The sequence below is a fragment of the Tenrec ecaudatus genome, chromosome 2, assembly GCF_050624435.1.
Source record: "Tenrec ecaudatus isolate mTenEca1 chromosome 2, mTenEca1.hap1, whole genome shotgun sequence".
Classification (NCBI taxonomy): domain Eukaryota; kingdom Metazoa; phylum Chordata; class Mammalia; order Afrosoricida; family Tenrecidae; genus Tenrec; species Tenrec ecaudatus.
In genome coordinates, this window is record NC_134531.1 from 46544004 (window position 1) to 46550428 (window position 6425).

The 6425-nt window shown below is 39.6% G+C and overlaps 1 non-coding gene across 1 annotated transcript; it reads right to left on the reverse strand.

Annotated features, from left to right (window-relative positions):
- Nucleotides 1–2939: 2939 nt before the first annotated feature.
- On the reverse strand, nucleotides 2940–3070 carry LOC142442115 (small nucleolar RNA SNORA31). Its single transcript, XR_012783362.1, has one exon. It is a non-coding gene; the product is annotated as a small nucleolar RNA SNORA31 (small nucleolar RNA).
- Nucleotides 3071–6425: the final 3355 nt, after the last annotated feature.

A 6425-nucleotide genomic window follows, 5' to 3' on the forward strand; every position in this document is an offset into this window, starting at 1 on the left:
CCAAAGGGATCAGTTATCAGACATCAAAGAACAAAAAATCATATCATTGGGTGCACACCTCCATAGTATGATCGCCAAGGACAAATGGGTGCATAAGCAAATGTGGCAAAGAAAGCTGATGGTGCCCGGCTATCAAAAGAGATAGTGTCTGGGGTCTTAAAGGCTTGAAGGTAAACAAGCAGCCATCTAGCTCAGAAGCAACAAAGCCCACATGGAAGAAGCACACCAGCCTGTGTGATCACGAGGTGTCGAAGGGATCAGGTATAAGGCATCATCAGAACAAAAAAATCTTACCATAGTGAATGAAGGGGGGAGTGCAGAGTGGAGACCCAAAGCCCATTTGTCAGCCACTGAAGATCCCCTCACAGAGGGGTCTAGGGGAAGAGATGAGTCAGTCAGGGTGCGATGTAGCACCGATGAAGAATACAACTTTCCCTCAGTTCCTAAATGCTTCCTCCCCTCCAACTACCATGATCCAAATTCTACCTTGCAAGTCTGGATAGAGCAGAGGATGTACACTGGTGCAGATAGGAGCTGGAGGTACAGGGAATCCAGGATGGATGATACTTTCAGGACCAGGAGTGTGAGGGGAGATACTGGGAGGGTAGAGGGTGAGTGGGTTGGAAAGAGGGAACCGATTACAAGGATCTACATGTGACCTCCTCCCTGGGGGACGGACAACAGAAAAGGGGGTGAAGGGAGACGTGGGACAGTGCAAGACATGACAAAATAATAATTTATAAATTATCAAGGGCTCATGAGGGAGGGGGGAGAAGGGAGGGAGGGGAAAAAGAGGACCTGATGCAAAGGGCTTAAGTGGAGAGCAAATTCTTTGAAATTGATTGGGGCAAAGAATGTACAGATGTGTTTTACACAATTGATGTGTGTATGGATTGTGATCAGAGTTGTATGAGTCCCTAATAAAATGTTTTAAAATAAAATAAAATAAGGAGAGTGGCATCCCTTGGGAATTTGGTAAAAGTCCAAATAGAACTTGTTACATTTTTCTGAGGGCAGAAACCAAGGAGCCAGATGGCTAAGAGATGGGAGAGGTGCCTGCAGGCAAGGTAAAGAAGAGATGTTCCTGTCTGGAAGACTGTATGCTGAACATGCCTAATCTTGAAGAAACATTTTCACTTCACTAATAAACTCTGTGTTAGGCAGAGTTCTCCAGAGAAACAAAACCAGGACACTTTATATATATTATACAGCATATATGTATATATAGGTTTATACAGCACAAAAGAATATAACAGCTAATTAGTCCACACAGCAGTACAGAGGGCTCAGTTCAACTCACTTCCTTGGAATGGTTAATATACCAGAAGTCCTTCAACTCATGAGAGGTGCTAAGTCCAAAGTCAAGGAAGCAGACAGCTGAGTCTTCCCTCGGAAAATGCAGGCAGAGTCCACTCACAGGCAGCAAACAGCAGGGCAGGTCATCAATAGTTAGCAGCCCAAGAGCTTAGCAAAGCAGGCCTGCTGGGATACCAAACTCAAGCAATGCAAGATGACAGAATCCACCAACTTCAAGCTCAAGTGATGTACACACCAGTAGCATGACAAAGCAGGTCTCAATGGAACCTCAAGCTCTAGCAACAAGATCCATGGGTTGGCTTGTCCCACCAATAGTGTACCTCACAAGTTGAAGCAGAGAACTAGGTAAAGCAGCTGCACATTTGTCAGATCACCAGAGAGCAAGAGAGAGGGGAGTGGGATTACATAGCCATTTATCTCTTTGCCCTCCAATCAAACTGCAACTTGATTAATCCCACATGTTCCTATTCAATAGGACCTACTGACCAGGGTGCACAATAAACCTACTTGTCACTGACTGACTCCATAATCATGAGTATTCTTTTTGAATACCATGTGGCCATTGTAGTGGAGTTGCAAACCCAGCAGTAAAGCAGAGTGCCTTGGGGGGTGGTGATTGGTTTCTAAATTGGTTAAAAAAAAAAAAAAGTAAGTTTGGATAGTGAAGAGATGTTTCACCTCCACCTCATAGTTAGGAGTTTGATTCTCCTACTTCCTTATGAATCAGAGGAGGCCAAACACCACACCTATGCTCCTTTTATAGTTTCTACAGATTATGATTCTATTGCAAAATTATACAGATAAAGTACAAAAAGAGCACAATAATAAACGTTTTAATGCTCTCACATAAGTACTATATGTTATCTGAGCAAGAGTCATGCTTAGAATGAAGTGTCACCCCTTTGTGTGCTCTGTGAGACTCAATTGGTGACATGACATACTCTTGGTCCACACAGGGTTTTTCAAGTCAGATTTTCCACTCAACTATTGAGCAAAGTTATGATGAAAGTTAAAAACACTGAACAGATTTCTTATCAACACTGCTGTTTGAGAATTGGAGAGATCAAGCTTGGAGGCATTCGAACAGGTATCACTTTCTAAAGAAAATTATTTCCATATGAGTCCTTTACAATTTTATTTATATGTACAAATAGATATTTATTGTGTTAGTATTTCATCTGAATTTATTCCTATTCCTTTATGTATTTATTCTAACTGGATGTTGGTGGGGTGGCGGCAGATTCCATCAAGTCAGTCTCGACTGACAGTGGCACTACACAAACCAGAACAAAACACCTGGTCCTACGTCATCGCCACAAGTGGCTTTATGTTGAGCCCCATGTCACAGTCACTGTGTCAATCCTTCTAGTCATGCGCCTTCCTCTTTTTTGCTGCCCCTCAACCAAGCATGATATCTTTATCTAGAGACGGGTCTCGCCTGATACCATGTCCGAAGCACACAAGACAAGTCTTGCCATTCTTGCTTCTATGGAGCATTCTGGTTGTAGTTCCCAGACAGATTTATTTGTTCATTTGGCAGTCCATAGTACTTCCAATATATAGATACAGATGGCAGATATAGATATATCTGTATATCTATATATAGAGAGAGTTTTTTTTTGCTCTGTAATCCCTCATTCCATCTGGACCCGCCACAAAGACAGCCAGAAAGCGCAGGGACTTTGTATTCTTTCGCATCCCAGTGCAAACCAGAAGAACAACAGTCAACGGTCCCAGGTCTATCAGAGTGCTCGGTACTTCCAATATTTTTCACCAGCAAAATATTTTCCAATGCATTATTTTTTCTTCAGTTTTCCTTATTCAATTTTCACATACATATGAAGCAACTAAAATACCAGGATTTGGGTCAGGAACACCTTAGTCCTCAAATTAACATCCTTGCTTTTCAATACTTTGAAGAGGTCTTGTGCAGCAGATGTACCCAATGCACTGTGTCCTTCTATCTTTTGTCTGCTACTTTCGTGAGCATTGAATGTGGATCCAAACAAAACAAACTGAAATTTCTTCTCTTTTAGCCATGATATTACCTATCGGTCAAGTTGTGAGGATTTTGGTCTTCTTTACAATGACTTGAAATCCATATTGCAGGTTGTGAGCCTTGATCTTTGTCAATAAGTGCTTCAGATTCTCCTCAGTTTTAGCAAGCAAACCGGTGTCATTTGCATATTATATTGTTAATCAACCTTCCTCCAAGACTTTTCTTGTAAACTTTGGACATATCATCTTCATATAATTGTTTCTCTGATTAGTTGCTGAGCATATAGAATTAATAAATGGTACAACCTGGATGTAGTATTCCTTTGTTCTGTTCACACGACTGTCTCTTAATTCACATACAGGTTCCACATGAGAATAATCAAGTGTTCTGGAATTCCTATTTGTTTTAGGCCGGATTGACTAATGAAACAAATAGAGTGACACTCATATATATGTAAGAAAGGCCTTTATATCAAGAAATAATTGTATATCAGGAAAACATCCCAGTCCAGTCCAACTTAAGTCCACAAATTCATTACTAGTCTATAAATTCTCTTCAGACTCACAAAGTCACATGCAATGATGAAGAATCCAGGAATATCACCAGCCGGTGGATGCAAAGTTGTATGGATCCAATAGTGGTGGAAACATCCAGGGCTCTGGCAGCAACCAGGCTCAGCCAGCAGGAAAATGAAGGCAGAGCGATGGGGGAGGTTCCCAGGACCCTCTTTATGAAAAAGCCATGTCCACAAGGAGTCATCAGCAGGCTGTGACCTAATTGACCCCTACACTCATATATCTTCAAACTGATATGAAATTATGTACCCACCACACAGTCTTCTCAAAACTATCCATAATTTGTTATGGTCCACAAATCCAAAGCAGCAGTTCTCAACCTGTGGGTTGCGACCCCATTGGGTGGGTTCCAACAACCTTTTCACAGGGGTTGCCCAATTCATAACAGTAGCAAAATTACAGTTATAAAGAATCAATGATAATTTTATGGTTGAGAGGTCACCACAACATGAGGAACTGTTATTAAAGAGTCGCGGCATCACGGAGGTTGAGAACCATTGGTCTAAAGCCTTTGCATAGTCAATAAAACACAAATAAACATTTCTCTAGTATTCTCTGTTTTCAACCAAGATCCTTCTGATGTCAGCCTGTCTAATTATGCAGTATTAAATACGTCACAAAATGTTAAGTAAGATTATAGGAAGTATGCATAAAGCACCTCGTTTACAACTTAACATTCATTGTTCCACACCATCTTCTGAATCTAGCCTGAATATCTGGAAGCTCCCTGTCAATTGTTGGAACTGTTGTTGGATAATCTTCAGCAAAATTTTATTTGCAAGTCATATCAATGATATTGTTCTACAGCTTGAACAGTCAGAGGAGTCATCTTTCTTTGTACTGGATAAAAATATGGATCCATTTTAGTCAATGAGCCAAGAATGTGTCTTCCAAATTTCTTGGCATGTGTGAGAGCTTCCAATGTTTCATAAGCATGTTGAAACATTTCCACTGGGATTCCATAAATTCCTGGAGCCCTATTTTTGACTAATGCCTTTAGTGCTGCTTGGATTTCTTCCTCTAGGACCATTGATTCTTGATAATATGACGCCTCTTGAAATAATTGGTTAAATGTCAGCCTGTTCTTTTTGGTACAGGGACTCTATGCATTTGTTCCATCTTCTTTTTATGCTTCCTGCACTTTTCAATATTTTCTCCAAGGAATTTTTCAAAATTACAAATTGAAGATTGACTTTTTCTTTGTTTATTTCAGTTTAAGATATGCTAAGCAAGTTCCTCCTTTTTGGTTTTCTGATAGGTCTTTGCATATTTCATTATAAAGTATACTTTGTCTTCTCAAGTTGCTCTTGGAAATGTTTTATTCAGCTCTTATTCATCAATTCTTCCATTTACTTATCTATTCTATGATTAACAAGTTTAAAAGTTTCATCTGATATCCACTTTGATCTTTTCTTTCTTGCCTACCTTTTAATGACTGTATGCTTTCTTCATGTGTGATGTTGTTGATACCGTCCCACAGCTCACCGGGTCTCCTGTCATGAGTGCTCAGTCCATCACATCTGTCCTTAAGATATCTCAAAATCCAGGTGAGATGTACACAGGTCATGAAAAATAATTTGTTTTGTGATGTCACTTTAAATTTGTTTCACTTAGGCGATTTAGGGGTCCTGCTGGCATTGCAGGTAAGTATTGGACTGCTCACTGTTCATTTGGTTGTTCAAACACACCCCCATTCAAAGGGAGAAAGATGAGGCTATCCTCTCTGGTAAACATTCATAGCCTCAGAAAAATGGCCCTGGATTGCTATGATCCAGAATTGAAGCAATGGCAATGAGGTTAGGTGGCTTACCTTACACTGGACAATCTCTTAAGCATTTTTAACAAGTACAAAGTCACTTTCCCCCTTTTCAAAGCCAATTATTGCTGGGGAAAAAGAAAAAAATTTTCAGAAGAATTTGCAGGCTGTAATCCATTTTTTACTTTCATTTCCCTGAATTAGTTCTTGACCTTTTTTTCAACTATAGCTGCGTTGGGCAAGGAGCCAGTGGTGTTATGCATGGGAACCAGGTAGCTGTCAGAAAGATTATGGTAGCATGTCTAATTTTCCAGTCTTAAATATGTCACAAAATGTTAAATAAGATTATAGGAACTATTCATAGAGCACATAGTTCATAACTTAATAAATGTGTAATTTTAGGAATGACCTAAAATCTCTCCCTTTTATCTTTTTCATATTAATCTCTTTAAACCACTGATAGAAGAATGGGTAAAGCTATATATTTTTTGATGACCACAACAAAGCTTTCTCTGAAGTAACAGCTATATCAATAATCAGAAATATTTGAGAAACTAACAAGGGGTCTTCTTTTCAAGCCACAGAAATAACTACTTTTTATGCTATGAAACTATGATGAACCTGGATGACTGCTAAAGCCCAATCATCTTTTTAATTTCTGAGAAATCAGATTAATTCCTAATATAGCCAGGTGATTTTGTTGTAGATATTAACACGCATTCCTAATATTATTCCTTAGGGAGCAGGAGTGGATTAAGGTTTTGTCGTGAGCAACGCA